Here is a 9034-nt window from a genome sequence, read left to right on the forward strand (position 1 = left end):
TGCCAACCAAAGCCTTGTGGGTGGATTTGGTAGACGGAAACTGAAAGAAGCCCGTCATATATATGTATATATATATACATATATATACCGGAGTAAGCATATAAATGTGCAACAAGGTGGAAAAAATAGTACTCGAAAACCAGAGATAGAGTAATATGCTTTATTAAAAAGCAGCAGAAATATCACAAAAACTGTTACTCAGTTTCACGTTCCTGTTCGTCGGACAGTTTTGATTAGAATGTTTAGAATTCTAAACAAAACTGTCCGACAAACGGGAACGGGAAACTCTGAGTAACAGTATTTTCTGATATTTCTATTGCTTAAAGTATATACATACTCTTTTACTCTTTTACTTGTTTCAGTCATTTGACTGCGGCCATGCTGGAGCACTGCCTTCAGTCGAAGAAATCAACCCCAGGACTTGTTCTTTGTAAGCCTAGTACTTATTCCATCGGTCTCTTTTGCCGAACCATTAAGTTACAGGTACGTAAACACACCAGCATCAGTTGTCAAGCGATGTTGGGGGACAAACTCACACACACATACATACATTTATATATACATATATACAACAGGCTTCTTTCAGTTTCCATCTACCAAATCCACCCACAAGGCTTTGGTCGGCCCGAGGCTATAGTAGAAGACACTTGCCCAAGGTGCCATGCAGTGGGACTGAACCAGGAACCATGTGGTTGGTAAGCAAGCTACTTACCACACAGCCACTCCTGTGCCTACTGGTGAAATTGGACTACATCTAAAATTCACTGAAATTGTTGGCGTTTACATATACTTAACAAAATATCAATAAGGGAAGGAAGGAAGGAAGGAAAAGAGAAAGAAAGAAAATGAAAAGAAACCATTTTACGCTTCTCACGTTGCAAAAGGATTGACATGGGGAAAGCTATAATGAGTTTTTCAACCGTGACAATTACATTTTTTCTTTTTTTTAACTATGGGTAGAGACCTGGTTTCTAAGATAAGCATCTTTCTTTTCTTTTTATAGATAGTAAGCTTTGATTTTGAAAGATTTTAGTTGTTATTTTTAGAAGGTCGAATGATTATACAGGTGGAGACTTCCAAGCTTTTCCCATAACACCTGGTTAGCTCGAAATTTGTTCATCCAAGCTTCTCTCGTTACACCTGGTTAGCTCGAAATTTGTTCATATATATATATATATATGGGAAGCTAATCGTAAAGTCTACCTGCTATATATCTTTTATCTTTTACTTGTTTCAGTCATTTGACTACGGCCACGCTGGGGCACCGCCTTGAGAGGTTTTAGTCGAACAAATCGACCCCAGACATTTTTTAAAGCCCAGTACTTATTCAATCGGTTATTTTTTTTACCGGACCGCTAAGTTACGAGGAAGCGGTGGCGGGGTACAAACACAGACACAAAAAGACACTCACATATATAAGCCTATATATATATATATATATATCAGTATAGTGTATGTACATGTATTTATATATATATATATATATATATATATATATATACACACACACACAACCACACACAAATATACATGTACATAATGTAGGCGGAGGTGCCTATATTATGTGTGTATGTGTATATATATGTGTGTGTGAGTACGTGTATGATATATATATATATATATATATGACAATGGAAGTTGCTCTGATGAGTGGATATAAAATAAAAGATGTTTTCGTCAATAACCATAACATTTTGGGAGTTATCATAAAAGTAAAAATACATATATTAATTTAAAATACAAATTTAATTACATTATCAAAATATAGTGTTTGCAATTAAAATAATCTTGGTCGTTGTTTAGAGAAACATGTCTTTTAACAGTTACATACGAAAAAGCATTTTTAATATCATCGGAAACAAGAGCGCTTAAAAAGCACCAGCAATTGTTCCTGTTCCTGGGAGAACAAAACTTTTGGGTGCGAAGCATTTTAAATACTTTTCTGTGAATAAAAAAAATCATAAGAATTACAATCACTTTATTTTAGTAATATAATCTAAATTTGTATTATAATTTGAACGCTTTTCTTGTGACTAAAAGGTTTCAGAGCGTTTTTTTCTTTCAGACAGAGCATCTAGGATTATATTATAATTTGTATTATACTTGTTTGATTTATTTAAATGTTCAATGCTTTTCTATCACTAAAAGGTTTCAGACCGTATTTTTTTTTTCAGACAGTGCATCTAGAATTATATTATCTTATGCATTCGTGGGCCACTTTAAGACAATAGTGATCAAATTGCGGGAGATTTAGCTGTTATTTTTAGCAGTTCGAGTGATCACGCAGAAATCCCTAATGCTGAAGCCGTTACGTGTTTAATTAACTTGCTAGTAATATCAAATTTCCCTCAAATCACACCTTAACATCTTAAATAAGTGGTGGGGGAGCATCTATCACATAATGTAACCGTACAGACCCCTAAAAATCCGAGAGCAGGGTTCATCTGTAGGGAAAGCAACAGCTTAAGGTAACAGCTCAAAGTTTACGTAGGGTACGTTGAGAAAAAAGGGTTGTAGGTCGTGTATGCATGCGTGTGCGTGTATATGTATGTTTGCGAATATGGTGTCCATGTCTGTTATAGATGTTGGTGTGTGTATGAACGTGTGTTTGCGTGTGTGCATGTTTGTGTATTGTGCATGGTGGGGGTATGTATGTATGTAGTTTGTGTATGCGTTTAGAAAACAAAGTAGCCCTTGCAACTCACCTTTAGTAAAAACTTTAACTAAACTACAATAGCAGCAACAGCAGAAGTAGTAGTAGTAGTAGTAGTAGTAACGAAATCGTCCAGTTGTATGTTATTGATTTTTGTTATTTTTTCTTAGTCGTTGTCGTATCTTTAGAGTGGCGGTGTCGGTAGTAGCAGTGGTGGTGGTGGTGGTGACGGTTTTGGTGTTATGAAGGCGACGGTGGTGTTAGCGTGGTTGACAGTGGAGGGTTGGGGTCATGAGTGGAGGGAATGCCGTTATGAGGCGGTGGCGGACGTAGTGGAGGTGGTGGAGGAATTTGTTGGTGGGGTTATAAGGGCGGTGGAGCAGAGATTGCGGGGTTAAAGGATGTTGTGCGTATGATGGTGGTGGTGGTGAAACGTGGTGCTGATGGTGATAGGAGTGTGATAGTGGGCGTGTAAGGAAAGGTGGCTTGTGTGGTTGTCATCGAGATGATGGTGGTTGTGGTAGAAAGAGAGAGAGAGGGAGAGTGACAAGTAGAGGAAGTAAGAATGGTTATAGTGGTGGTGGTGGTATTGACTAGCAATTGTGACGGTGATAATAATGTTGATGGTGGTGTCGGCTGTACCTTGTTGTGGTGGCCCTTACTGTCGTCGCTGAGACTCTTGCGGTTGTGATGTTACTACTACTACTACTACTACCACCACTGCTACTACAAATACCACCTCCACTACTACAGCTATTACTACCACGGCTACCAGGTTAACTTTGATCAAGGAGACCTACAAACAGAAGACATTCTGACACCCTCCTGTATTTTCATGTTTTTTTTGTTTTAGATACTAAGACCACACTTTTCTGTGTCTTCCTTCCTTTTTTTTCTTCTTTTTTTCTTAGAGATTAAAAGGAAATTTGACTGCTATTTCTATCGGTTAGTCGAACAACCACGTAGCGACAGTACGACATTTATGTTGTCGTATGTATGTTTTACATATTTACTATCATGGATCACGTGATCAATTTTTTTTTTCTTTTTGTTGACCTCACCTGTAGTTCGATGTATTGAACAATAATTATTCAGGTGAATGAAAGTTCACCTGAATAACTTCGGACAATTCCGGTATCGCTCGGATAAATATTTTCCTAGTCGACTTCATTGGGAAGACACCTTTCATCTATTTGTTTCAATTATTGGGCTGCGGCAACGCTGGGACACTTCCTTGTAGGGTTTTTGTCGAACAAATCAACCTTATTGCTTAATATTTGTCTTTTACTTATTCTATCGGTCTGTTTCGCCGAACTAAGTTACGAGAACGTAAATCAACAGCGGTTGTCCAGTGGTGGGTGGTGGGGACAAACACGTGCTCGCGCGCGCGCGCACACACACACACACACACACACACACACACACACACACACACACACACACACACACACACACATAACCGGCACTCCGTCGGGTACGACGACGAATGTTCAAGTTGATCCGATCAACGGAACAACACTCTACAGACACGCGCACCCTTAACGTAGTTCTCAGGGAGATTCAGTGTGACACAGAATGTGACAAGGCTAGCCCTTTGAATTACAGGTATAACTCATTTTTACCAGCTGAGTGGACTAGAGCCACGTGCAATAAAGTGTCTTGCTCAAAAACACAACACGCTGCCAAGAATCGAACTCACGACCTTACAATCGTGGGTCGAATATCTTAACCGCTAAGCCAATCACCTTCACATAACGTTTATATTTGACAGGCTTCCACCCAGTTTCCATCTACCAAATTTTCTTACAGAGCATTGGTTGGTCAGAAGCTATAGTAGAAGATACTTACCCAAGGTGCTGTGCTGTGGAACTGAACCCAAAACTTCGTGGCTGCAAAGCGAGCGTCTTAAATATGCAGCCATGCCTGAATAAATATTTTCCATAATTTAAAAAAATTGTTTCTAATATAAGCACAAGGCTAAAAACTTTGAATCAGTGGGCGGTTTCCTTGGTGGATAAAATAGAAAGTTTGGCGGAATTTGAACTCAAATCGTGAAGAGCTGGCATAAATGCTTAAACGATTCTGCCAATCCACAGTTCTAACCAGAATCATTGAAATGGCAACCGATGAAGATGAGATCAACAAATGCAGTTGGTTTTTGTCACAAGTGCAACTGGCTTTTACCACAAATGCTGCTGGCCTCTACCACAAAAGCATTTGGTTTCTACCACAAGTGCAGTTGACTTCTACAAGTGTAGCTAGGTTCTACCACAAATGCATCTGGCTTCAACCGTAAATGCAACTGGCTTCTACCACAAACGCAATTGGCTTCTACAATAAATACAGCCGGTTTCTACTACAAATGCAATTGGCTTCTACGACTAGTGCAGTTAATTTTTACTGCCTATGCATCTTGGTTCTACCACAAATGCAGCTGAATTCTACCACAAATGTAATTGGCTTCTACTATAAATGCAGCTGGCTTCTACCACAAATTGGTTTCTATCACAAGTGCAGCCACTTACTACGGCAAATGCGACTGGCTTCTACTGCAAATTTGCTAGCTTCTACCACAAATGTATCTGCCTTCGATCACGGATGTAGTTGGTTTCTACCATAAACGCAGCTGGCTTCTACTGCAAATACAATTGGTTTCTACTGTAAATGTAACTGATTTCTACCACAAATGTAACTACCTTCTACCACAAATACAGCTAGCTTCTGCCACAAATGCAATTTGGTTTATATCACAAGTACAGCTACTTTCAAGCACACATACGATTGACATTTCCCACAACAGCAGCTAACTTCTTTGAAAATGCAACTGGTTTCTTCATCCTACATGAGTCTGAAAGTCACCGTAATTTTAAAAACGATGTACAAGCATATTTAGAAATAATACATTTCTAAATTTCTCAGAGAGATTTATGCAGTAGTGATACGATGAAGTAGTTGTATACTGTCAGCTTAATGTGACAGTCCCCTGTCAGCTTCCTAGGTGCAGCTTATAAGGTCTAATCAACAGTAGTATTATTCCCTTCAGGGGACTGTCACATTAAGTTGACAGCATACAACTACGATGTACAAGCAGTCTAAGTATGCAACTATAAAACAGAGATGCATAACATTTATATTGTACACTGCATGTTTTACGTTTTCCCTGCATCATGTGATGGTTTAACTTGAAGGTCACAAATAGAAGAGTAGGCAGGTTCTAAAGTTAGTGGGGAGCGAGCACATAAAAAAAAACAAGGTGCTGTGACACATACCAAACAATCTTTAATTAATTTCCTTTATATTACACGAAATATTTCATTAGTTATAATATACGTAATGGTATTCTACATACTCTTTTACTTTTTTTTATTTGTTTCAGTCATTTGACTGCGGCCATGCTGGAGCACCGCCTTTAGTCGAACAAATCGACCCCCAGGACTTATTCTTTGTTAGCCTAGTACTTATTCTATCGGTCCCTTTTGCCGAACTGCTAATTTACGAGGACGTAAACACACCAGCATCGGTTGTCAAGCGATGGTAGGGGGACAAATACAAACACACACATACATACATACATACATATATATACGACGAGCTTCTTTCCGTTTCCTATTTCTTTACTGCCCACAAGGGGCTACACACAGAGGGGACAAACAAGGTCAAAGCTTCTTTCCGTTTCCGTCTACCAAATCCACTCACAAGGCTTTGGTCGGCCCGAAGCTATAGTAGAAGACACATGCCCAAGGTGCCACGCAGTGGTACTGAACCCGGAACCATGTGGTTGGTGAGCAAGCTACTTACCACGCACCCACTCGTTTCAGTAACAATATCATTACGTATGAATCTTACAACTACTGACAATAGGTAACTTGAGCGTTAAAACAAATTTGAAAACTGATCAGTAGGGAACCGTCGCTCCCCTGTTAGCTACGTCACTAGTCAAATGATCAGTACTTTTGTTTCATCATGGCTGACAGTCCGATGAGGAGACAACTTGATACTTTACTAAAATGATATAGAATCCTCGGATGACCAAGACTTTCATGACAGACTGTTGTAAGTTATGGAGGGTGTTGGCTTGGTGATTGTGGATGGTGAGTGGAGGCGCAATGGCCCAGTGGTTAGGGCAGCGGACTCGCGGTCGTAGGATCGCGGTTTCGATTCCCAGACCGGGTGTTATGAGTGTTTATTGAACGAAAACACCTAAAACTCCACGAGGCTCTAGCAGGGAATGGTGGCGAACCCTGTTGTGCTTTTTCACCACAACTTTCTCTCACTCTTACTTCCTGTTTCTGTTATACCTGTAATTCAAAGGGTCAGCCTTGTCACACCGTATCACGCTGAATATCCCCGAGAACTACGTTAAGGGTGCACGTGTCTGTGGAGTGCTCAGCCACTTGCACGTTAATTTCACGAGCAGGCTGTTCCGTTGATCGGATCAACTGGAACCCTCGACGTCGTAAGCGACGGAGTGCCAACATGTGGATGGTGATGACAATAGTGATGTTATTAGTGGTGGTGGTGAAAACGATTAGGTGGCGCTAGTTGGGATTGGTTTGGTCCTGCAGTAAACCTCATGGAGGTGGGGTAGTAGTCAATATAAAGGAGGGCATTTAGCGATTTGTTGACGGTGGAGGGGTGTATGCACGGAGAGTGTAACAGTGAAATTGGTTGTAATGGTGTTGGTGGAGGCGGCGGCAGTGATAGCAGTGTTGGTGGTGGTGGTGGTGGTGGTTGTACTAATGATGAGTTGGTGGTATATTGAACGTGGTGGTTATTTTGATGGAGTACGTTTATTTTTGTTTTCTTTTTTGCTTCAGGACAATGTGATCGAACAAACCCAGAATGAAAGGGGATCTCTTCTGTTTGGCTGCCACTTTTCAATTTATTCAATTTTTGTTCCAAACGATTTTATATTTAGCGTATTGGTGTAGTTTTGTAAAGCAATCATTGACAGGAAATTCATTTTCACCGTAAATCAATAAATAAAAAGTTAATAGCTTTTAAAGTTTGCAAATTTTGAGTAAATTTAATCAATCGAAAGCCACGTGCATATAGGTGCCTGTTTCCATAGTAATCAGTCAAGCTGTTACCAAGCTGCTTACCCACGCAGTCATTTTCGCTTATTATTTTGAGTAAAAAATTATCAAACGTTAAACCTCTAACTTTTTTTTTAATTTAATTTTCTAGGAAAATAAAATATCTCCTGAGATTCAGCTTAGAAAATTACATCAATACACCAAATTTTAAAATTTTGACCAAACTAAAATTTCCACAGGTGCAGCCAAACAAAAAAGATTTATGAAATCCAACCACGACTATCCCACCTTCGAGAGGAAGGGATGGATTCTAGGACTACATATCTTAATGCGTATCCTTTAACATGGAGTGTGATTTGAGGAAGATTTGGCTGTCACTTTTAGCAAGTCGAGCGACCAGGCCAGTGTCTCCTGATAGCCAAGATAATTGTAGAGGACGTCGAAAATGTAGCGGTGGTTGTGTTAGTGGTAGTGTTGGTTGTTGTAGTTCTTGAGGTAGCAGTAGCGAACAAGAATTTGGAGAATGGGACAGCGGCAGCAGCAGCAGCAGTAGTAGTAGTAGTAGTAGTAGACAAAGAACAGGCGTGGTGCAGAATAGAAACAAGGTCTGTATGTAGGTCCAGTGGGTGGAGGTATAGAAGCAGGGCGGAAAAAGAGATATATATAGAGAGAGGATGAAAGACAAGAAAAAAATGAGAGACAGAAAGTGATAGAGAGAGAGAGAGAGAGAGAGAGAGAGGAGGGAGAAAAAGTAATATAGTATAAGAGAAAGACACAGAGAGAGAAAGTGAGCGTGAGAAAAAAGCTCATTTTGTGACAGGTCAATGGTCAAGCACTGTGATGTGACAAGCCAGGTAGAAGGAAAATAAAGGTATGTATACATAGACGCCAGTGTGTGTGTGTACATATATACCAGTACTTTTAGATGAATATGTGTTTATATATATATATACACACATATATATGTGTGTGTGTGTGTATGTGTGTGTGTGTATATGTTTGTGTGTGTGTGTGTGTGTGTGTGCGTGGTTACATAGAGAAGGAAGATAGTGGGACACTACATCCATTGACAGATAAAACACGTAAAGACTGTGCAGGTTATGTACGTGTGTTTATGTATGAATGTATGTATGTATGTATGCATACATGTATGGCAGTAATTATGCAAACATTCACACGTACATATATGTGTGTGTGTGGATGTGTGTGCTCCAGCATGACCGCAGTCACATGACTGAAAGAAAGAATAAAAGAATATACATATATATTTATATATATGTAAATATGTGTGTGTCGTATATATATATATATATATATATATATATATATATATATATATATATAT

The 9034-nt window shown here is 39.4% G+C and overlaps 1 protein-coding gene across 1 annotated transcript in view; it reads right to left on the minus strand.

Moving 5' to 3' along the window:
- The window catches only part of LOC106877308 (brain-specific angiogenesis inhibitor 1-associated protein 2-like), a 138507-nt gene extending 134913 nt beyond the window's left edge, over window positions 1-3594 (minus strand). The window contains exon 1 of the mRNA XM_014926177.2: window positions 2706-3594. The gene's annotated coding sequence lies outside the window, so the exon portion shown is untranslated. The remainder of the gene's footprint in view (window positions 1-2705) is intronic.
- Window positions 3595-9034: the final 5440 nt, after the last annotated feature.

Source organism: Octopus bimaculoides, chromosome 5 (assembly GCF_001194135.2).
Source record: "Octopus bimaculoides isolate UCB-OBI-ISO-001 chromosome 5, ASM119413v2, whole genome shotgun sequence".
Lineage (NCBI taxonomy): Eukaryota > Metazoa > Mollusca > Cephalopoda > Octopoda > Octopodidae > Octopus > Octopus bimaculoides.